Source organism: Pleurodeles waltl, chromosome 12 (assembly GCF_031143425.1).
Source record: "Pleurodeles waltl isolate 20211129_DDA chromosome 12, aPleWal1.hap1.20221129, whole genome shotgun sequence".
Taxonomy (NCBI): Eukaryota; Metazoa; Chordata; class Amphibia; order Caudata; family Salamandridae; genus Pleurodeles; species Pleurodeles waltl.
In genome coordinates this window covers 703078268-703101747 of record NC_090451.1, presented here as the reverse complement: position 1 = coordinate 703101747, position 23480 = coordinate 703078268, and the positions used below count along the sequence as shown (strand labels likewise).

The following is a 23480-nucleotide window of genomic DNA, read 5'->3' as shown; positions in this document are numbered from 1 at the left end:
AGTGCCCCAGGACCTGCAGATACACATCCAGCGCCCCAGGACCTGCAGGCACACAGCCAGCGCCCCAGGACCTCACACATAGCCAGAGCCCTTGGAGCTGCAGACACACATCCGGTTCCCCGTGACCTGCGGACACACAGCCGCTGCCCCATGACCTGCAGACACAGAGCCGGCGGCGCCCCAGGGCCTGCAGACACACAGCCAGTGCCTCTCAGCCTGCAGACACTCAGCCAGTACCCCAGGACCTGCTGACACTAGCAAGTGACCCAGGACCTGCAGACAAACAACCAGTGCAGCAGGACCTGCAAACAGTCGGCACCCCAGTACCTGACACATAGCCAGTGACCCAGGACCTGCAGACACATAGCCAGCGCCCCAGGACCTGACACATAGCCAGTGCCCCAGGACCTACAGACACAAAGCCAGCGCCCCATGATTTGCAGACACACAGACAGTGCACTAGGGCCTGCAGACACTCAGCCAGTACCCCAGGACCTGCTGACACTAGCAAGTGACCCAGGACCTGCAGACAAACAACTAGTGCAGCAGGACCTGCAAACAGCCGGCGCCCCAGTACCTGACACATAGCCAGTGACCCAGGACCTGCAGACATATTGCCAGTGCCCTAGGACCTGCAGACACACAGCCGGCGCCCCAGTACCTGACACATAGCCAGTGACCCAGGACCTGCAGACACACAGCCGGTGCCTCAGGACCTGCAGACACACATCCAGCGACCCAGGACCTCACACATAGCCAGAGCCCTAGGACCTGCAGACACACATCCGGTTCCCCATGACCTGCAGACACACAGCCGGTGCCCCATGACCTGCAGACACAGAGCCGGCGGCGTCCCAGGGCCTGCAGACACACAGCCATTGCCGCAGGACCTGCAGACACACATCATCAGGACCAGGGGTCAGAGACAGTGAGAGAGGAGTAAATGAGAAGGAGGAAGTCGAGACACACAGGAAGGTATTCAAAGAGAGGGGGTGGATGAACGAGAGAGAGGGGTGCGAGACAAAGGCAGAATAGAGAAAGACAAGCAAGTGCATATAGACACAGAAGAGATGAAGAAGAGAAGGGGTGAGACAGGCAAAGGGGGATTGAGAGACATAGAAAGACTAAGGTACAGAGATACAAAGGGTGAGCCAAGGCGACAATGAAAACCACAAGAAAGAAAAACAAGGGAGACTGATACATATGAAGCCACAGAGAAGGACACATAAAATAAGGAGCGCCAAAGACTGAGAGAGGGAAGAAAGGTAAATAGCAACAGAAGGATGGGGTAACCGAGAGAGGAGCTTGATGGGAGAGATTATAAGAGGGGGTAGGAGAGACAGAAGGAGAAAGGGGAGCGGCTTGCAGGGCGGGAAGCACGGAGGAAGGGATGAAGGGTGCTAGTGGGAGAGAGAAAGATGGACTGGTAGGGAGACTGGGGGGGGGTGGCAAGGATCTGCAGCAGCTGGAAAAATGCAGCTGGAGAGCTGGGGAAAGACAGAGAAGGTTTCAGAAAAAAGGAAGCAAGATGCGGTAGAGGGAGACGGAAAAATGAGATGCAAGGGGCACTGGGGAAAGAAGGGGGCAGAGAGAGAAGGGAACGGAGAGATAGAGAGTTAAAGACAGGAAGAGAGAGGATGAGTGAGAAAGGTGAGCGAGGGTACATGAGGAACACAGGAGGAATATGGGGAGAGAGGAGTGACGCGTTGAGGGGAGAGGAAGCCAGCCTGGGACAGCTGCAGTATCAGTAGCCCGTGCAGATGCCTGATCCCCGGCCCCCCGGGGTCCCCTCATGCCCCGCCCACCCACCTGCCTCCCCCAGCGGTGATGCGGCCGGTTCTTCCCCCAGCGCGGTGTGGAATCGATGTAAAGACGGCCGCCAGTGATCCGCGCGTCTCCTTCCGCCGTCAGGGGCGGAGAGTCGGCCCGCCCCGCCCGCGGATTGATTCCAATAACACCTCCGCCGCACTAGCCTCGGCTCTCCCGTATCCTTTGCCGGCCCCTAATGCAACCACGGCTTCCCTGCCAGCCCGCTCCCAGAAAACCACCATTCGTCTGCCTCCCTCCGGCAGCCGCGCTGAAGAAGAGGAGGGAGGCAGGGGCGGTGCCAAGGCGGCAGCACGTCGAGGAAACCACAGGTAGAGGACGCGGCTAGCAGCTGGGAGAGAGTCCGGCTCCGCACGGCTGCCGTGGGCGAGGGGATCCAGGTGTCCTTCCCGGTGGCACAGCCTGGGGCTCTAAGGCTGCAGACATCGATACCCACCCAAGAACCAAGGCTAGGTCACCGCTGACACGGCGTGAGCCTCTGAGCCTGCAGAAGACAATATCCACCCTAGAAGCAAGGCTTGGTCGTTGTTGACACGCATGGGACTCTGAGACCACAGGCGACTGCATCTACCTAAGAGCGAAGGCTTGGTCACCGCTGAAGGCCTGGTCACCGTTGACACGGCGAGGGTCTCTGAGATGGCAGATGGCTACATCCACCCAAGAGCCAAGGCTTGGTCGCTGCTGACAAGGCTGTATCTCTAAGATTGCAGTTGACAATATCCACTCAAAAGTAAGACCCAAGGCTCAACCACTTTCAACACCTCGCGGATCTCTGAGACTGGCCTAGAAAGCCACGACCCAATACTTGTGCTGACACTACGTGGGTCACTAAGGCTGCAGATGTCAATATCTACCCTAGACAAAGGGCTCGGCCACCAAGGTGTGGAGCTCTAAGACTGCCCAAGGACCTCTACAACCCAGAGTTGGCCAGAGGACACTCCATGGAGACAATACTTGGCACTTGCTTTGTCTGCTCACGGACGAGATGGTGCGTGAGCCCTGTCCCTGTTGAACTGTTCTGCAGGGGTCACCAGGAAGAGAACAACTTTCCTCAGTAGATTGGGAGGGAGGCTTGGAATCTATATATTCCTTTGGTGGACAGGCGGGAAAGGCTGTGTGCAACGTGTAGGTGTTGACAGGATACCATCCTGGGGTCCATGCAGATCCTGAGGTGGTATACCACCGCTCAATGAACAGGGTAGCCAAGGGCCAAAATGTTCCTTCTTACTGTCTAACTTGGGAAAGGCTGCCTGTGGTAATTCAGTTTTGAGGCAGCTCATGGCCAGAAGGGCGGGGATCCAGCAGTTATAGGGCCTGGGACTTGAGGTCAACTGCTTTACAGTGGACAGTCAGGATACCCCCAACTCCCACCCCACCCTTCCCCTTTCACGGGGAGGTCAGTGTGCCCCCCACCACTAATCCTTGTGTTGGTATATGAGATTGGCAAAGTCTAGTGAAGGGGGAGATATAGCTCTTCCACTACACTTTTCATGGTGTGGGGTCTATACATCTGAGGTGAAAGAGCTGTATGGTTAGGGGTTTTATTGGGGGAGGGCATCTTAAGAAGCAGCGGTCAGGAGGACATGCTGAAGAACCAACATGGGTGGCACCCTTTGAGGTGCCCGGGAAGGCAGCTGTGGGCGCTGGTCTTAGTCCGAGGAGGTCCAAGATGATTGTGGTCCCTGTGTTTTCTCTCCCCTTTCCATGCAAGCTGATGAGGGCTCGGTGAGTTGTGGGGCGGGTCTACCAGCTGCTGGAGGATGGGAACCAGCGTCATCTGCCTCTCGCGCCACCTGCACAGGTGACAGTGGAGCAGGAGTGTCGCCGAGGCCTAGTGTAGTGCTACCTGCAGGGCACCAATCTGGACAGAGTCTGGGGGGGTCCAGGCCTCCTGCTTACAGCCGCCTGTGGACTCCCCACCAGATCTGCTACTCGTTGAGGGCGTCGAGCCACCAGATATTGAGTCGTTCAGATACCTTTAGGGCTGGAATCTATGAGGCGCTTGAGAGCGAAGACTTCAGAAGGATCTATAGGTCAGGAGTCCGGTTGTCGAGGGTACAAGCCTCCCTACGGTGTCGGTGCGGCGTGGTAGCGGTGGTGGCCACAGCAGCTGTTTAAGCGCCTGCTGAGAGTTCCCTCCGGAGCAGGATCGCTGGTAGCCATGCGGACCTCCAGCTTTAAGAGGCGGCTTCAGGAGGGTGGAAGGAGCAGTCCTCAGGGTGTCGCTCAAGGGACCTTAAGTGACCCCGGCCTTCATGGGTTGAGATAGTAGGGTGCATTACCACGTCTACCATTCTGTCCATCAACCTGTCCACATTGGTTTTACCCCACGACCTTCGTGGCAGAAGCCGGGGCGCCCAGAGAGCCCCCTACTAGAGCAGCTGCTGTTCTTCAGGGGACTCACTTTGAGTTGGCATCTGGATAAATTGATTGGCAGGAGCCCGAGGACGCATCCCTGGCACCGAGGGCCCAGGATCACTACTTACCTGCACCACTACACTACTCTGGACCTCGAGTACGGTCACAAAGCACCATCTGGAAGCCTTCATCCCAATAGCGTGGCTGCTGTCTCCTTGGTGGGCCCGTTCCCATATGGGTAGGGTTGTCTGCGTGCACTGGTCCACTCCGGAGGGCGCGCTGCCTGGAAGGAGCCCCACACAAGGATTGTGGAGACGCCATATTTGATGGCGAAGGACCCTTGCAGGTCCAGACTCCACAGATAGAGTGGACTGCACTGTCTGGTCCACCCCGGAGCGCGCGCTGCCTGGAAGGAGCCACACTCTGTTTTAGTGGACAGCATCTTTGATGGCCAGGGACCCATGGACCGCTAGAAGGGCTGCCCGGGAGTAGGGCCGCCCGCCCCCACTGGGAGGGCGCGCTGTCTGGAAGGAGCGGCGCATTAGCATCGCAGACACCACGGACGGCCTCCTTGATGCAGCGAAGGTCGCCGGCTGCAGGTACCGTAACCCCCCGGCGCGCATGCTGCATGCTGCTACACTGTGTGATGGGCTCGTGTGTGGTGATGTGGCGCATCCCAGGCATGCGTCTTAGCGGGGCCCCTGGAGGGAGGGGGTGCCCTCAGCTCCACGCACCACTCGCGGCCGGGGGCCCCTGGAAGGGTCTGTATATCACTGGATGACACTACACCACCCCGTCAATGTGACTGTGTTTACTGCTCCCGGCTCCACCCACACGTCCCTAGCATCACCTTGAGGTCATAGGGTCCATATACTGGCGGATCTATTTTGTACGTTCGTATATTGGGGAGAGGGTGCGACGTAGGGGCCAGAGCTGCCTATCTGGAGCTGGGGAACCATGTTGGAATCTCAGTGTCGGCTCAACATCCTGTGATTCCGGGCAAATCATTTCATCTCCCTGTGCCTACCGTGTCCTTGTGTAACACAACTGGCACTCATTACCTTCGAGGCCAGTTCGTGCTATATAAAATGGTGCTGTGTGTTATATATATATATATATACAAATACATGTGAGTGAGAGAGCGTAGGACACCACTTGAGACAAACCAGCAACATGTCAGGGGCGGGGCTGGGTAAGGGTCAGTGGCACTTCAGCCACACACCAGGGGAGGCCAACAGGCCTGCTCCACCACTATCAGCGTTTTAAAGGCAGCAGCCTGACACGCGGCTGCATCAGAGCCCTGTAACGCCAAGCCAAAGCCTCTGGGCTGGGGCATTGCCAGCAGTGTGTCAGGCTAGAGCCTCTTGTATGGGTTAGTGTCTGTCGGATGTGAATCTGGGGTCCCTCATAGCTGCCAGGGCGGGGCAGACCCGGTCATATCCACCCTAAATCCCCTGCGAACGGGGCTGGGGCAGAGTCCGGCGCACAGTGGCGCTCGCCAGGATGGGCCCCTGGAATGCTGACATGTCTGAGGCAGAGCCATTCTGGTGCATCTGAAAGCCTGATGGCCCTGTGTCCGTGTCAAGCTGTGACATGGCACCCGAGTGACTCTGGTAACTGACAGTGCACAGTCAGTCACCAGTCAGGTTGGTGCTGTGTAAAGGAGGTTAGGGCTCTGATAGAGCCTCGTGTCAGACTGCTGCCTTTAAAACGCTGATAGTGTTGGAGCGGTGTCAGTCCCATATCAAAGATGATGCTCTGGGCACGAGCAGAGGCGGGCTCTTGCCTTTGAACAGCTATAAGGTTATGTTAAGTCAGTCCATGTCCAGCTGCATCCTCTGGACAGCTGCCCGCAAGAGTCCAACACCGGACATGATGCGGCCAAGAGGCTGATGGGTTGGGGATAAGTCCATTCCCGGGCAGGAGTGAAGCTCTTGGCAGAGTCAGTCACATGTCAGGCTCGTGCCTCTGAACGGCTGACAGGGATGGAGTGAAGCCAGTTAGCATGTCAGGTTTGTGTCTCTGACAGGCTGCTAAAGCTGGGGTGCAGTCAGTCACATGTCACGCTGATGCCTCAAAACACACAGGTAGAGTCAGTCATATGCCAGGCTGGTGTCTCTCAAAGGTTACGGCAGGGACAGTCAAATGTTAGGCTCAGGCCGGTGCCTCAAAAGGCTGGGGTGGAGTCAGACACGTCAAGATGCTGCCTCGAAATGCTGGGGCAGGTTCTTTCACATGTCAGGTTGTTGTCTCTAAAAGGCTGCTATGGATCGGGCATAGTCAATCACATGTCAGGCTGGTGTCTCTGAAAGGCTGCAGTAGAGTCAGTCACATGTCAGCTGGTGTCTCTAAAAGGCTGCTATGGACGGGGAATAGTCAGTCACATGTCAGGCTGGTGTCTCTGAAAGGCTGCGATAGAGTCAGTCACATGTCAGGCTGATGTCTCTGGTTCTTCTAAGGCTGGAATAGAGCCAGTCACGTCAGGCTGGTGTCTCTGAAAGGCTGCTATGTATGGAGAATAGTCAGTCACATGTCAGGCTGGTGACTCTGAAAGACTGCAGTAGAGTCAGTCACATGTCAGTCTGCTGTCTCTAAAAGGCTGCTATGTATGGGGCATAGTCAGTCACATGTCAGGCTGGTGTCTCTGAAAGGCTGCAGTAAAGTCAGTCACATGTCAGGCTGGTGTCGCTAAAAGACTGCTATGGATGGGCATAGTCAGTCACATGTCATGCTGGTGTCTCTGAAAGGTTGTGGTAGAGTCCGTCACATGTCAGGCTGGTGTCTCTGATTCTTCTAAGGCTGCAATAGAGTCAGTCACATGTTAGGCTGCTGCCTCGAAGCCCTGGGGTAGAGTCAGTCATATAGGAGGCTGGTGCCTCTGAAAGGCTAAGGTTGGGGTACAGTCAGTCACATGTCAGGCTTTGTGCCTCAAGGCCCTGGGGTCGGGTCAGCCACATGTCAAGCTGCTGCCTTGCAGCACTGGGGTAGTCAGTCACATGTCAGGCTGGTGTGTCTGAAAGGCTGCTATGTATGGAGAATAGTCAGTCATGTGTCAGGCTGGTGTCTCTGAAAGGCTGCAGTAGAGTCAGTCACATGTCAGTCTGGTGGCTCTAAAAGGCTGCTATGGATGGGCCATAGTCAGTCACATGTCAGGCTGGTGTCTCTGAAAGGCTGCAGTAAATCAGTCACATGTCAGGCTGGCGTCGCTAAAAGACTGCTATGGATGGGCATAGTCAGTCGCATGTCATGCTGGTGTCTCTGAAAGGTTGTGGTAGAGTCAGTCACATGTCAGGCTGGTGTCTCTGATTCTTCTAAGGCTGCAATAGAGTCAGTCACATGTTAGGCTGCTGCCTCGAAGCCCTGGGGTAGAGTCAGTCATATAGGAGGCTGGTGCCTCTGAAAGGCTAAGGCTGGGGTACAGTCAGTCACATGTCAGGCTTTGTGCCTCAAGGCCCTGGGGTCGGGTCAGCCACATGTCAAGCTGCTGCCTTGCAGCGCTGGGGTAGTCAGTCACATGTCAGGCTGGTGTCTCTGAAAGGCTGCTTAGGCTGGGGTACAGTCAGTCACATGTCAGGCTTTGTGCCTCAAAGCCCTGGGGTAGGGTCAGCCATATGTCAAGCTGCTGCCTTGAAGCACTGGGGTAGTCAGTCACGTGTTAGGCTGGGGACTCTGAGAGGCTGCTAATACTAGGGTAGAGTCAGTCACATAGAGAGGCTGCTAAGGCTGAGGTAAAATCAGTCAGATGTTAGGCTGGTGTCTCCGAGAGGCTGCGGTAGAGTCAGTCACATGTCAGGGTGATGTCTCTGATTCTTCTAAGGCTGCGGTAGAGTAAGTCGCATGTCAGGCTGGTGTCTCTGAACGGCTGCGGTAGAGTCAGTCACATGTCAGGGTGATGTCTCTGATTCTTCTAAGGCTGCGGTAGAGTCAGTCGCATGTCAGGCTGGTGCCTCGAAGCGCTGGCGCAGTCAGTCGCAAGTGATGTATTTGTGGACGCCTTGGTTCTTTATCCCGTGCACCTGCTCTGATTGTTGGCTGGGGGAGGGGGCTGAAGATATGTGTCCCGGGGGCGGGGGGAGGGGGTGGGAATGGGGAGTCACAGCTTGAATCACTGTACAGCTCTATTCACCGCAGCTGATTGGTGGGCACGTGTTGTGTGTGTGTACGGAAGTTGGGGGAGGGGGGGGGCACCAACAATGAGTATAAGGGGGCCCTGAAAGGGAGGAGGCGGTGGATGAATGAGATCTGCGGCTGGGTTGTGTGTTTTCAACCCCTCCCGCCTCACACCTGGAAGGGCACCGGCCCAGCAGCGCTACTTCCAGCTGTGCCCGCCGCCAGACTCCACGATTCTCCTCTGCCCATTTCTGCTTCCAAAGTGCGCGGTTTTATTTCATTCATAGAAGGTGGGGAGCTGGAGTGCTTGTGGGGGTGCTGTGTTTGTCACAAACCTTAGGGTGGATTTACCCTTCCCTGACAGTGCCCACCCCCGGGGGGTGCCGGGATCATCCGTGGCAGATTGTCAGAGGCCCTGAAGAGCTGCCGGGGGTATTTTAGGGTCCGCTTTCTGGGACTGAGACAGACTGTTGGGGTGACCTAAGGGTGCATTAGGGACCTATGCAAGGTGTACCGATGTAGCAGACCCAAATTATAGCGCATGGAGGGGGAGGGGGGTCACACTGCTGTGTCAGAAGATTCAGATGCAAAAACAACACGTTGATGGATTGAATGCTTGAATTAATCTGAGCCACTGGGACTCACTCTGTGCCGCATCCGTTGTTTTTTGCCACCATGCAACCTCAATTTGGACCCAGCGCTCTATAAATTAGTCTTAACCTTTGCTCCAGTGGGAGTCCAGCCCCAGCTGCCAGGGCAGGTCCTTCCTGAACCAGAACATCAGCAACCCAGGGCTGCTTTCCCCTAGTCAGGGTGATTGTTCAGCCAGATACTCTAGCCAGAACGCCACGTGCCACAAGCAGTTCTGGAAATTAATTTGTGAAATATTCCACTATTTCGTGGCCGTTGCAGCCCCTTCCACCCCTGCAGCTGCCGAGTATTCATCCGTCTACAAGTCTACTGGGATCCACTTCCTCAAGGCGCCCGCTGGGGCCCCAGGGTTCAATCCGCCAGCCCTGAAAGCAGGTCCCGCCCTCCAGCCACCCGGGGTCCTCTCTGTCCAGCCCAGCCCTCTCCGTGCACCCACGCCCCCTGAGGATGCGCTTCACTGACAAGTCAGAGTCCCTCCTTGAAGACTGACTGTCGGTGTATCATCCTTCTTTCTGCAGACCTCCGGGGGGGACTAGCAATGGTCCTCATGGGACACCAGGGAGCAGACCCTGTGGCCGTCACACCAACCCCCTGCTGGCCTGTCTGTGTATCCCTGGATTCTCCCACAAGGGGAATCGCCGATTTGCAAAGTACCCAAGAGCTTTCCAGTGAGCACCGCAGCGCTAGAGACCCCGAACCAAACTCGGAAGAGAAACTAGCAAAAACAACCAATCAGAAGCCAAGCCCCGGAGAGAGGCCGCTGTCCAGCCGGCGGGTGCTGAAAGGAGGGACCGACCCTCTCTAAAACATCCGAGATACACCCACAGAGGGCAGGACACGGAGAGCCCTGGTGGATTCACCACTGGTGGTAAATATTTACACCAGCCTCCACCCACTGCACTCAGTACTGCGTTTCACCACTGGTGCTCGCGGAGATATTTCCACCCCAGGGTGGTGTACCACCAGTGACAATAAAATACCACTGGTGGTTAATATTTACACCTGCACCCCCCATCCCAGATGCCATAATTGATGACATCTCACATGACATCACTGATGACATCATCCTCAGAAGCAATCACATCCTCATGCAGTCGCTCATATACCCACTAAAACACCCACACAACCACTTACATAACCATTCACAGACCCATCCAACCACTCGCACACCTACTCACTGAACCGCAAAGCTACTCTCACACCCATTCACTCACATAGACAGGCACTGACACAGCCACTCACTCACTCTTACACCTACTCAAATAACCAGATAATCACCTATAGAACAACTCACACAGCCATACACTCGCCTATACGGGTACTCCTACACCCTCTTCTTCAAACATAACCTGTACAATCTTTAACACAGCTATACCCTCATCCATACAACTATTCAAACACAGAATCACACACACACATAACCAGTTACATACAAAATCACACATCCACGCAACCACTTACACACTCACTCAGTCACCCATACAGAAACTCACACAAATATAACTCTCCAATACAGCCAGTCACATACCAATTCACCAACCAAAAATACTCTCAACCACCCAGTCACCCACACAGCCACGCATACACCCACTCACCTACCCATATAGCTAGTCAAACACCCACCCGCTCACTTTTAGGGCTACTCACACAGTTACTCAGTCACTGATTAAGCCACTCACACACCCATTCAGCCACAAATAGACCAACTCGCACCACCACGCATCCACCCACATACCGACTCACACACCCTCTTACATTCCAATACAAACACTCACACAGGCAATCATTCCCTGATACAGTGAGTCAAACACCAACTTACTCACCTATATAGTCACTCACACATCCACTCACCTACTCATACAGGCACAAGCACAGCCAGTCACAAACATATCTAGAACCTCTCACCAGCACACACAACATACATTACAAATAGTATCACTCCTTAGCAGTACAAAATCAAAAGTAAATTAAATTATTCAGTAGCTGAGTATCTACCCTTAACTGTGAGATACATTTTCAAAACACTTACACTGCCCAGAACATCTTAGATAAAAGCAAGAGTTTGAGAGGGAGTCAGATCTTTGGCACAAAGCCCAGTGAGTGCAGGAGACCTGCTGCTGGAGGTGGGAGACTGCCTAGAGTGAGTCTGCCATCAACAGCAAATCATTCAGGAAGGGGAAGACTGGAATCCCTAATGACCTTGGCGAGGGGTGCTGGTGTGGGAAACTGGCACTTTGTTGCAGTACCACCCCCAAACACACTTTTTGCCCAGTTTCTGGGTGCAACATAGACTGGAGTGCACTGGGATCCCGCTAACCAGGTCCCCAGTGCTAGTGCTCTTTCCCTAAAAATTGCAAACGTAATTGTCAACATCTTTAGCTGCCACTATAAGTCGCTAGTAAATGGTACTTAGGAGTACTAAAGGTAGGCCCCTGAGGGCAGCAGCACTGATTGTGCCACCGTTTAAGGCCATGCACCCAGCACTGCCATTGCAGGCTGAGTGTCCTGGTGCAATCCTAAAATTCAAACTTGACATTGCACACTACCTGTGTGCCCTGTCTACTACACACTGCATGCAATATAGATAAGTCACCCCTCTGGCAGACAAGCCAGCCGTAAGGCAAGGTGCACTATACAGTATCTGAGGGCATAGCTGCATGCACAATATGCCCCCCCTGTGTCCTTGCCAAACCTGGGACATAGTGAGTGAACAGAACAGCCGTTTTAAATGCATGTGCTGGACACTGGTCAGTACAAGTTTCACAGCTACTTGGTGGCCACGCTGAACCCTGGATTGTTTGGTATCAAACAACCCAGAATGATAAATCTAGACTGGTACTAGTGTTGAATTTTTTTAATAAAATATACACAGGGGTAACCTTAGAAGTGCCTCCTGCAAAAGCTAACTCCCCTGGCATGGTTGCTGGCCCGTCCCAACCAGCCTGTCACTTCCAGACACAAACCTGCACCCCTGGGGTGAGAACTCCTGCTCTCTGGGATTCAGAGCAAAGCCCTTCCTGGGTAGAGGTGCTAATACTCCCTCCCTCAGGAATGTGCACTGCCCTGCTGGTGAGCTTCAAAGGGCTTACTGCCCTTGAAACACAACCCGGAAGCCTGCTGCTAGCAGCAGATGGCTCCTCCTGTTTCAAACCACCACTTTTGTCAGGAGCAACAGAGGGAAAACCAAAGGACAGGAGGAATGGCCCCACCTAGCCTGCATCCCCCCACAAGGTGTTACATGCCAAGCCACCTCTCCATTTCATTTTCCTCCATCTTGGATGAAAGGAAAATAACCAATCAGGTGTACTGAAGTGACCTCTGCACACAGGAAGTGGTCACTTAGTGGGTGTAGCCACCCTAAGCTAGATGACCCATTGGTCACTACCAGGTTCCCCCGAAAATGTCCCCTAAATACAGTATTTAGTGGGCATCCTAGACCAAGAAATCAGATTTGACAGACAGAAGAAGACCAGCAACAAGAAAATCCAAGGCACGAGAACTGTAGACCTGTTACATCAAAGAAAAGACTCCAAACCCTGACTGCTTCATGCAGAACCCGACAATCACCATTAAGGACCTGCTGGACAACTGGAAACACCCTAAGCAACTCCAGAGGACCTCCAGGCTTCACAAATCGACAGAGAACTCCATCCAGAGTGTAGGTACCACTCTAAATCTGCAAGGAACCAACAAGCAAGTGAGTTCTACTTCACTGACCGGACACTAACTCTTGGACCGGATGCTGTAGCCAGACCAAACTTCACACCGACAACTGCAGGGAGAAACCCTGCCAGTGAGCCAAGTTTGGTGGCACTGCACCCTCTAGCGGATGAATAGTACTAATACCCTGGGTATTGGTCACCTGACTACAGACACCAAGAAAAACAGTGCACCCGGGACTGTAAAATAACCAAGAGGAAGCCCCAGTCAAGGGACATCAGAAACAACCCAGACCACCCACCAGAGTGCACCCGTTGTTCTGCAAATTACCCTTGAACCAACCTACCTCCTGCTTCTGAGGGCATCCTTGTGCACAGCACCTGGCTCACCGATTCACTGTGCACCGCCCGTCCTGCACCCTGCACCTAAGATGCCCTAGGGGCCCTCTACCCCTTGCAATCTCGACACTCCAACGGGACCCCAAGGATTCACCTTTAAACTTACATGGGCAGTGCCTTTTCAAGTGGTCCATCGCAGTGGCCCTGCACCAGCTCCAAAGACCTTCTTCCACTGCTGCCGCCCGAACCGGAAGCCGTCTGAACTTCTCCAGCTGGCACAGTGTGCCCACTGACCACCTCGACCAACCTGCAAAAGAAGAACTTGGTAAACCCTACAATGTGATTTTATGTGTATTTTTAAAGGTTATCCTCCATTGATTCACATAGTGCGTAATTATGCACAAAAGACTTTTCATTAAATTCAAAAATTCATATATCGAAAAGTCCTAAACCAATTTTGATGATTTTGGTCTTAGAAATTACATAAACATCTGATGTATATTTATAAATAGGTCTCAAGTTATTCCTTTGAGTGTGTGAGTTGCAAGATTGATGCTGTGAATACAACAAATGCTTTGCTCTTTTCCAAGACTGGTCTAACTGCTTGATCAAGCTGCCTTAAAAATGAGAGCATCAGGTGATCTAGTTTTTACCCCTGTAAACCAATGTGGTTGCCTTGACCCCCTTTGCACAGTACATATACGGCCATCCTACTACAGCTGATAAGGCCAAAAGGACAAAAAGTGAACTGAAAGTGCTTGTGGCCCACGGTGAACCGCAAGTAGCAAGTGTGGGCAGGCAAGATGGGGATGTGGAAATAGGTGTCCTGCAAGTCCAGCACTGCCATCCAGTCTCCTGAGTCAAGGACAGACAGGACCTGAGCTAACATGAGCATCTTGAACTTCTTCTTTATGATGAAGTTGAGAAGGTTCATCATTTTTGGGCATCAAAAAGTAGTGGGAATAGCAATTACAACCTACTTTTGATGCCTGCCCCATCTCAATGGCTCCTTTGGACAAAAGAGCCAGTACTTTCTGATGGAGCAAGGAGAGATGGTTCTCCATTAGCCAGTGAGAAGCAGGCATGGGTATTTTTTCGGAGGGTGATGGAGTAGCACCTAAGGACAATTTAAAGAACCTACTTGTCCGGTGTTAAGGATTGGCAATGAGGCAAGTGATGGTCATCCTGCCTCCCACTGTGTGCCTGTGTTGGTATGAGGGAAAACTAAAGATGATTGGTGGAGCTAGAGTTGGCTGGGAGGCATGGATAGGGTCAAAATCTGGCCTTATCTACTCTGGCTTCAAAGCGTTCCAGCACTGAACCTGCCTTTTGGTCAAAAAGGTGAGAGGCATTAAAGGGCATATTCATGAGGGAAGCCTGGACATCCCCTGAACAGGCAGTTGTTCTCAACCAGATGTGGGATCTGTGTGCCAGTGATAATGCAATAGCTCTGCCTAGCAAATTGGTCGTGTCAAGTCCACAAATGATGGTGAACTTTGCTGCATCTCGCCCACCAGCAATGGCCTGGATGAGTATGGCTTGGGCCTTCTCTGAAACCATGGGCACCACTTGTGCAACTAAGTCCCACATAGTGTTGGACTATTTACTCAAAAGGCATGTGGTGTTCACTGACCGCAGTGCAAGCTGGCAGACAAAAACATCCTCTTTCTATAGATGTCAAGCCTTTTGGATTACCTATCTGGTGTGGTGGTAGCGAACATGCAGTGTTAACCTGGGAGGTGGAGGATTCGACCACTAACTTCTCTGGGATGGGACGCTGGGTGAGTAAACTGGGGTCACCAGGAGTGAGGTGATGGCAGCAGGCAAACACTCTGTGCATCTGCTAGGGTTTCATTGAATGGGAGTAGAGGTTCTGTGGGGGCAAGTCCCAGCTGAACCACCTCTGTCAAGACATTCATCTTGACTGCCACTGAGAGTAGCGTAAGGTCCATGACCTCAGCCGCCCTCCACACCACCACTGCAAAGAGGCTCCCTCCTCCATAGCCTTGGTAGTAGGGGAGACTCAGTCAGTGTCTGGTGAGTATTGTAACCAACCGACATCCACCAGTTTCTCATACCAGTTGTTTTCTGGCTTGTCAAGGGAAGGGTGGAATGCATAAGGGCCCTCAGGCCCCTCCCAATCGTCCCTCTCTCCAGGTCTTTCAAAAGAAAAAGGCACCGGCTGCAACTCGGAAGGTATGGTGCTGGGTGAAGTTACCATCAAGTGATGCCGGTCTCACTCCGTATCGAAGTTGAGGATGATGATGGGGTCAGCAGTGCCGGAGGGCTTTGGTGCTGCTGGAACCAACAGAACTGGAGCGGGCTTCATGGAAGTTTGCTGACTCATGCCTGGAGTTGCTCCAGAATCCGCACCAGATTCATGGAGTCCGAATGTCACTGAGGGTGGACAAGCTTGTGGGAATCTAATAGGTCCCCCCCTCGAACCCATGGGTCTGAAGGGGCTCCAAAGTGGTCAGGCTGCCCAGATATAAGGGTCATGTCATCATAAAACTCTGTGAGTTGGGCAGGGGTTGCTCCAGCAAATTCAAAGAGGGGTGGGTCAGACCCAGGAACAGGGTCAATGGCAGAGTGAGGCCTTGAAGGTGTTGTAATTCCACTGCCTCGTCTGAGGACTGGGACCAGCATGGTGAAGTCAAAGAACGTTTTGGCTTCCTGCACTTCTTGCACTTGTGGGAATTACTCAACAACTTCGACTGGGGTGGCGTTTCAGGAGTGTCCGACGACGGGTGGTGAGGAGATTCAGGCAAGATTCCTGCAGCATCTTCAGATTAAAGGCGCAGCAGTCGTCACAGGCCTTGAAGTTCTGCCACACTCCAAGCACTTCAAACAAACCAAGTGTGGGTCTGTGACAGAATTATGCCTGTGATAGGAGCCTCAAGATTTTAAACCAACTGGTTTCTGAGGGTGCATTCCTAACACACCAGGAGAAAATAAATTCTCTAAAATATCTTTGACAAAATGTCAAAAAAAGTCAGTCAAAAATTGACTGGGAATAACTATCTCCGGAACTGTGCTAACTGGTGCGGAAGGAAAAGAAATTATGTTAGCGTGCTGGGGTGGCGCCTATATAGCCACCACGCATGTCACTTCACCAAGATGTAGGAGTGATGTGCCACCATTCACTTAATACCCATATCTCATCCACTGTTGTTGAAATACCTACACCTTAATGCCCCTCTGTGCAACCTGCTGTATATCACCCCCTTCCCTGTACACCCCCAAAGGCCCAGAAGTAATACTTTTTTACAACTGTCTCGTTCTCATTCAAGTAATGGAAACAATTCAAGTGCTCAGTTTATACAACTCCTCATTGAGTCAGCACTACCCCAAGTGCTGTTAGGGCTGAACATGGGGTCGTGAGGTAGAACACACACTCTTTCATGCCCCTTTTATACTTCTCATGCTACCACGTTTCCTCTCCTGTTCCTCAGCAACATCTTCCCTCCTCTTCCTCAGCAGTGCCTTCTCTCCTGCTCCTCAGCAGCACCTTCCCTTCTGTTTTTCAGCAGTGCCTTGGCTCCCGTTCCTCAGTAGCACCTTCCCTCCTGCTCCTCAGCAGCACCTTTCCTCCTTTTCCTCAGCAGCACCTTCCCTTCTGTTCCTCAGCAGCACCTTTTCTCCTGTTCTTCAGCAGTGCCTTTCCTCCTGTTCTCAGCAGCCCATTCCCTCCAGTTCCTCAGCAGCACCTTTCCTCCTGTTCCTCAGCAGTGCCTTCCCTCCTGTCCCTCAGAAGAGCATTCCCTTCGGTTCCTCAACCCTTTACCTCCCATTCCTCAGCAGCGCTTTCCTCTCCTGTTCCTCAGTACTGCCTTCCCTCCTGTTCCTCAGCAGCCCCTTCCCTCCTGTCCTCAGCAGCCCCTTCCATCCAATTCCTCAGCAGCGTTTTCCCTCCTGTTCCTCAGCAGTGCATTCCTTCCAGTTCCTCAGCAGCGTCTTCATGCATGATTAAGGGATGTGATACTTGCTATAAAAACAACAACATGACATAACATCATGTTCCCTCTTCCCCTCCTCCCACTGACCTCCTTCCATATTACCTGGCTCTCCCTCTCCTGTGCCCTCCTTTCCTCTCTTGCCTGGTGCTGAAACAATTTCTTGGTTGCCAATTTCAGCATTAAACAAGCAAACAACAGGACATGTGTAACTTTCCCCCCTTTTCTCTTTCCTATCTCTTATTTCCTACTCTCTCCTGTCCCCTGCATCCCTGTTTTCTATTGTTCCTGGTCTTTTTCAAGTAGTACTCTTCCCTTCTCTTTCATTGCTCTATCCTGATACCTTTTCTCTCTTTCTTAAGTCTCGGCTAGACACCACATGGGCTGTCTCTTTGAGACATGTTGTCTACAAGTAGTGGGCTACAGCCTGCCCACAAGCTTATCATTTGTTAGCTTCAATATCACTCTTGTATCATTTGTTCCCGTTTGTCCATGGCACACATGCGTGATGCCTCTTCTTGTATTTGACCCTGCCCTAAAGTATGGACCAAGTACTTGTGTCCATCCACTGCTTCTGTTTATTGGAGATACTTTTTTAGTTGTGTTTAATCACTCCATGTGAGTGTTTGTTTTTTCACTCGCTCTCTCCCTATCCCACCCACCCTCCACGTTGCTTTTTCCCCCTCCCACTCACCCCCACTTCTAGACCCCGTTCATTAGAGCGTTCAATTTCTCTGCTATGATATGAAATGGTTGTTACTTTTTTCCTTAGTACCAAATTTGGGTGCAGTAATGCCAGATCATCTAGAACTGACTCCTGACTAGTTTTTCTCTGAGACCTTTTGGTCGTCCATAAGTTTTTACTACAATCATAAGATTGCTTTTGGTGGCCTTGCACAGGCATTAACCTGCTATACCGTTCCAGGCCACAAATTAGCAAAGCTAAGATTCAGTGGAAGAGTTAGTCTATTGATGGATATCCATGCAGTCTAGATTTTAACACTCAGTCTCACTGAAAGTAGAAACATATTGTGGTGGGAACAGAAAAGTGCTGCCTTTTGTTACGCGTGAGTGTTCTTTTTGCCTGTTGACCTATTTTAGGAAAACGAAAAGTCACTCTTTCATAACAAAGGGCCTGATTAAGATTTTGACAGATGGATTACTCTGTCACAATGGTGATGGATACCCCGCCCTGCGAAATATAATTCCCATTATTTTCTACAGGATTTGTATTTTGGTGGAAAGGATATCCATCTTCGTTGTGACAGAGTAACCAACCCCCGAAATCTAAATCAGGCCCATAGTGTTCTCAATGTATTGTGACCCTCATTTTATCTGTTCTTTTAAAATGCTCTTCCATCGTTTACCCTGTAAGTGTGGCACATGTAGCAAAATAGATCACTATGCATAATTTTTGAGTGCCTGTTTACCTTGTGTGGTGCTTTTGGGTACATCATATTTTGCAGCGTGCAATGAAATTAAGAAGCTTCCCATTTGTGGTTTAGCTTTAACCTAGAGCCATGGGATAGTGGTACATTTTAGATGTGAAAAGGGCATTGCATCTAGTGGGTGCGGTTTACAAATGCAGAGGTGCCTTTACAAAATGTTGTAGATTAAGACAAATGACTGTACGTGTAGGAGGGAGTGTCCACTTCAGATCTGGGTCCGGAGGACTTTCTCGAGTTACAAAGAGTGAAGCTGTTGTGCCGGCAAGTATCAGGTGGTTTCAGTATGGCCAACTGGAGCTGAGATTTACCTACTTATATCCAGTCTTTCTCGGCGGGAACCATGCAGTTCTTTTTGTGGTTTCAGAGATGCCTTTTGCTGTGGCTGTGCGTGAAGGGCCAACATTTTATTTGTTCTGATTATCACAGGTTCCTGGCTTGCAGGCATCACGTTTCAAGTCCAACTCCTGGCACATAAAGGGCCTGGTTTAGATGTCAGAGGATGCAATACTCATAAAAACATGACAGATATCCTGTCCACTTTATTACAATCTCCATAGTATATAATAGGATCATAATACGGCAGACAGGATATCCGTCACATTTGTAACGGAGTATTCTACTCTGCCATGATCTACATCAGGCCCAAAGTCTTGAGTTGTCCCTGGAATTAAGGTGCCCAGCTCTGCTTTTTTTTTATTAGACACGCAATTGCTTCAGGAAAAAGACTGATACTTTCTGCAAGACCTTTGTGAGTGGCTCAGGTTGTGTCTCCGTCACCAGGCGCTCAATTATTCTTTTCACATTGAGACCCAAGGCTGTATTGGAATCCTTTCAGTCGACCAGTTGTACTCTCAGCTCTCCAACAGTTGTGTGCCTTTTCTGGTGTTTGACCCTCCTGAAGAGCATGGACCAAGTACTTGAAGCACGTATACATTTGTGGCGGCTAGTATCCTTGGTTTTCAGTCACGTCTTTCTTTGACATGAGTGGAAAATCCTACCAGTCAGAGAAGGCCACTACCTTCAGTAATAGCTGTGCGCACTTGTGTCAACTGCCTGGCCAGCCCACATCAAGCTTGCCTCCTAGACCTTACAGACAGGTACAGGAAACAACCTAAAAGACATTCCCATTGACTATGCCCTTAGCTCGGCATTGACGAGACCTGTTAGCTTTGCCAGTGCTTGTTTTTGTTCTCTCATCTTATCTATTCCTTCCCTGTTTAGTTTCCCCTTTGGCCCTGATTATAAGGTAGACAGAATTATGTCCAGGAATACTATCTGGTCTTAAATAACCATTGCACCCGGTATCCCTGCACAAGCTTTGGGTGGGTCTGTTTTGAGGGGTAGTAAAAGGAAGCAGGAAGGCCGGTGCATGGCACGTGAAGGAGGTGGGGAGTGGGGGATCACCTGGGCACAGCAGTGGGGTGGAACCCCCTGGAATTTCATGTGATTTTACATGTCAGTAAAAGGAGGTCCGGTGTTCCCACACGCGGGAAATCCCGATGCGGGAACTGCTGGTCAGTTATAATTGGAAGGGTGGAATTCCAACCAGGGATACCACTCTGTCCATCTTATCATCGAAACCTTAGTGCTTTGAAGCAACCATGTACAATACAAGCCACCACCTGAAATGATAGTTTATGCAGTGGTGAATAAAAATAAATGGATTGTCCGAGTGTTCCTTTATAGCGGATTTCCAAACCCTGTGGCACTTTGGTTTTACAAGTGGGCCTTGAGATACTAGTGCGGGCCCTTCCTTCATGAAGAAGGTACCAGCAAACGGGTTCCCCCGCACGATCGTGAGAGGTGTTCCCTCCTTGGCATGGGTGTGTGCCTTGTAAACAGGGAACGGTGTGCCTTTGCGCCTGAGCCACATTACAGATGCAGAGGCAGAGGCGAGCTGTCAGGAAACGCGCTGGCTGTGTGCAGAGTGGCGGTGGTGCACAGCGTGCTTCGAAGGCCAGGCTTATGGAGGGGTTATGCAGGTGTCACGGCCCCACTTAGTCTTCTCTTCTGCAGGGGCCTGAAGTAGCACCCTGCAACCCCCCAGCAGGTCTATCCATCACCGTCTTTAAAATGCAGCCAACTCTCCGGCCGCGAATGATTTGCAGACTGAGGGCTTCAAACAGCTGGTCCACCTTCCGCTAATGCACAAGCTTGCTTCTGCACTCTGAGCACCACATTCACAGTAACAGTGCGCAATGCCCTGTCTGCGCCCGGCACACTCAGTTAAGGGTGCACAGCGGCAGATTGGGATCATTTTTATTACTAAATGTTTATGAGAGTTCTTGAGCAGTACATCGTTACATCACACAGCTTGGTGGCGCTAGTGATCAGACCTGAGATTACTATTATATGTGGCTCGGCAATTCCATCAGGTGAGATGTGTGCAGCGGCCTTATGGCGCAACCTATTGGTGTCACTGAAGTACTACAAAAGGCCTTGAAAAATGCTATTCCGCTCTCGTGGAGGCATATTTCTATTTTAGCTGGAGTCCTTAAATCCTTTCAGTGTTCCTGGTAAAAAAAATTTAATTTACGTGTTCTTATAGATGTATTTATTATTCCGTCTTATCTATGGTGAAAGAGACGTCCGCCCGCCCACCCTGAGACCCAGAAACAGGGAATCAGACAGCTGCAAGAAGCCACGGCGAATGTTCTAGTACCAGCTCCTGACCCGCTCAGGGTGGTTGGACGAGAGTGGCCTCAAGATTTCTTTTTAATAAGGCCAAATAATTCATCTTACCCACAATTTAACAAATATATTTCTAGGCAGCCACGGTGAAGAACTCCTGCAGGCTGGCACGGTACCGAGAAGCATTATTTCTCGACAGCAGTAAATATTGTTTGTGGTTGTAAGACAGATGCCCCCTCAGGGCTGCTTTCCTGGAAGGGCTGGCCAATGCAGCGCCCCATTTCCCAGGGATTTCCTTGCGCGTGAGTGGTCAGTCAGGTCCCCTGAAACAGCGGACGCCCTTGAACACAAGATGTATTTGAGGCCCCATTGCTGGCAGGACAAGGCGAAGATGAGTCATGGCGGGCCACGGAAGCGGTAATTTACTCTCCCACAGGCCTGGGCCGGGCCAGGGCCACTGACGACCTGCAAGGTGCAGAGAAGTCTCACCACAAGCCGAGTGCTGCAGCCCAGCGAGCGCGAAAGTCCGGACCCGTGGTACGCAAGCGCTGCCTTTGTGGTAGCGTGAGTCGTATGAATAACAGACCATACAGCTGCCTTGGTGGCAGTGTGATCTGTAGTGACCACGAGGATCTGTAGTGACCACGCGCCTGCCTTGGTGGCAGTGTGATCTGTAGTGACCACGAGGATCTGTAGTGACCACGCGCCTGCCTTGGTGGCAGTGTGATCTGTAGTGACCACCTGGCTGCCCTGGTGGTTGTGTGCGCTGTAGTGAACAACAGACCACGTGGCCGCCTTGGTGCTAGTGTGAGCTGTAGGCCACGCGGCTATCTAGTCATCTTTTTTTTCTGGGAAAATGATCTTTAGTGTGGTTTCAAAGGATACAAGCGGCATATTCTCTGTTTCGGCACGAGCTGTGCTCTATTGCCGCTATAGTGAAAATCTTGATAACTGACATGGATTACCGAGATACCCCCTGCAACCACCCCAGCTCGACTCACCACAGGAGACAGTGGCAATATTTGTAGCGGTGCAAAAGTCTACACTGGACTGGAAGGCTTTATGGAGGGTATGAACTTTTACTAATGTATGAAACAATTCAACGGAACAATAAATCATCGCATTGACCTCAATCACACTGGTATGTAAAAAAAAAAAACACAATCTAAGCACAGCAAACACGAAACACAATAAGAAACATTAACTCAACTCGTTTTGACTGCAATATAAACAACAACTATTATAAACAGTGACATTAAATATGTGGCACATAATAAAAATAATCTCAAAGCCTTGCAGCACTTGCACAAACTATGAATAACGAAGCTCCAAGACAAGTTTGTAAATCAGAATTGTCAGTATACATTTTGTTTAACTCGTATTTTATACAGATTATTTCGCGTTTCATTTCATCATATTCCATTTTACTATTTTATGCCCCTTTTCCAGTGTATGTAATTTGTGATTTATAAATGCTCAAATTACATCTTTTTTCTTATTTCGGAGTGAGTGTGATATGGAGCGAGCCATCAAAAAGGATTTCCAACCATCCTAGGAAACTCAAACGCTTCCTACAGTGCTATAATTATTATTATTTTACAAATCTGATTAAATCTCCCTCATCTTTTCACTGAATTGATTTCCAAGCAGCACAGGACGACCCCCCCTTCAAAGTAAACACATATTTAGGTTGCCATTTTCGTCAGTGACTGAAGGACATGAGAAGCCAGATGGATGGGGCGGCTGGCATGGGAAACAATAATTCTGGGCGTCTTTGTATCAGTCCTGGATCGATCCATGAGGATGCGACAGACGCAGCAGAGAAGAAGGGACAACCCCTCGCAGTCCCCGACCTTCCTTCCCTCCTACATGAGCACCTCACACACACTTCACCCCCCAACAAGCCAAGGGCTACCATGGACTTCCCTGGGGAAATCTGCCCAGCCAGCCTTCTCCACATCCAGATAATGCAGTGGGATGTATGTGCCCTTGTATGTTACTATTGTAAGAAGATCGATTTGTATTTGGGGTGAGTGACTCTCTACCTCAAGGGATAGCAACAACCCTTGTCAGGATGAACCCTCAAAGCCTCTAAATCAACCTGAGCTCAGCCCCTTGGTAACTATGGCACAGAGCGGACAGGTTAAACTTGGGCCAGTGTATAAAGTATTTAGGCCTGACGAAACCAGGAATAAAGTTAAGATGCATAACAATAAAAATCTCAAACATAATTAAAATAATAGAGTAACACTTAATAAATAAAATGACACAATCTAATAAAGGGAACCAGAGATATGAATTGTTAAAGTTTTAAGTAGAAATACCACCAATAAATGCTAAGTGCCCATGAAAGTCAATGGTTGCGGTAGACTGGAAAGTAAGCACAGTTTGAGGCTGACAGTGATAGAGCGTGGATCGGACACGCAAACCAGGTTCATCCTGGGCATTTAATTCTGAAACCACCATAGGAGTTCACTTCTGAAATCAGTCAGAGCCACAAGGGA

General features: G+C 51.0%; 1 protein-coding gene across 6 annotated transcripts in view; it reads left to right on the top strand.

Moving 5' to 3' along the window:
• The first annotated feature begins 1499 nt into the window (after window positions 1-1499).
• NYAP1 (neuronal tyrosine phosphorylated phosphoinositide-3-kinase adaptor 1) overlaps window positions 1500-23480 on the top strand; it is a 331064-nt gene continuing 309083 nt past the window's right edge. The window contains exon 1 of one of the 6 annotated variants that reach the window (XM_069215640.1): window positions 1500-4784. The gene's annotated coding sequence lies outside the window, so the exon portion shown is untranslated. The remainder of the gene's footprint in view (window positions 4785-23480) is intronic. The other 5 variants (XM_069215637.1, XM_069215642.1, XM_069215641.1 and 2 more) reach the window with 5 other exon arrangements.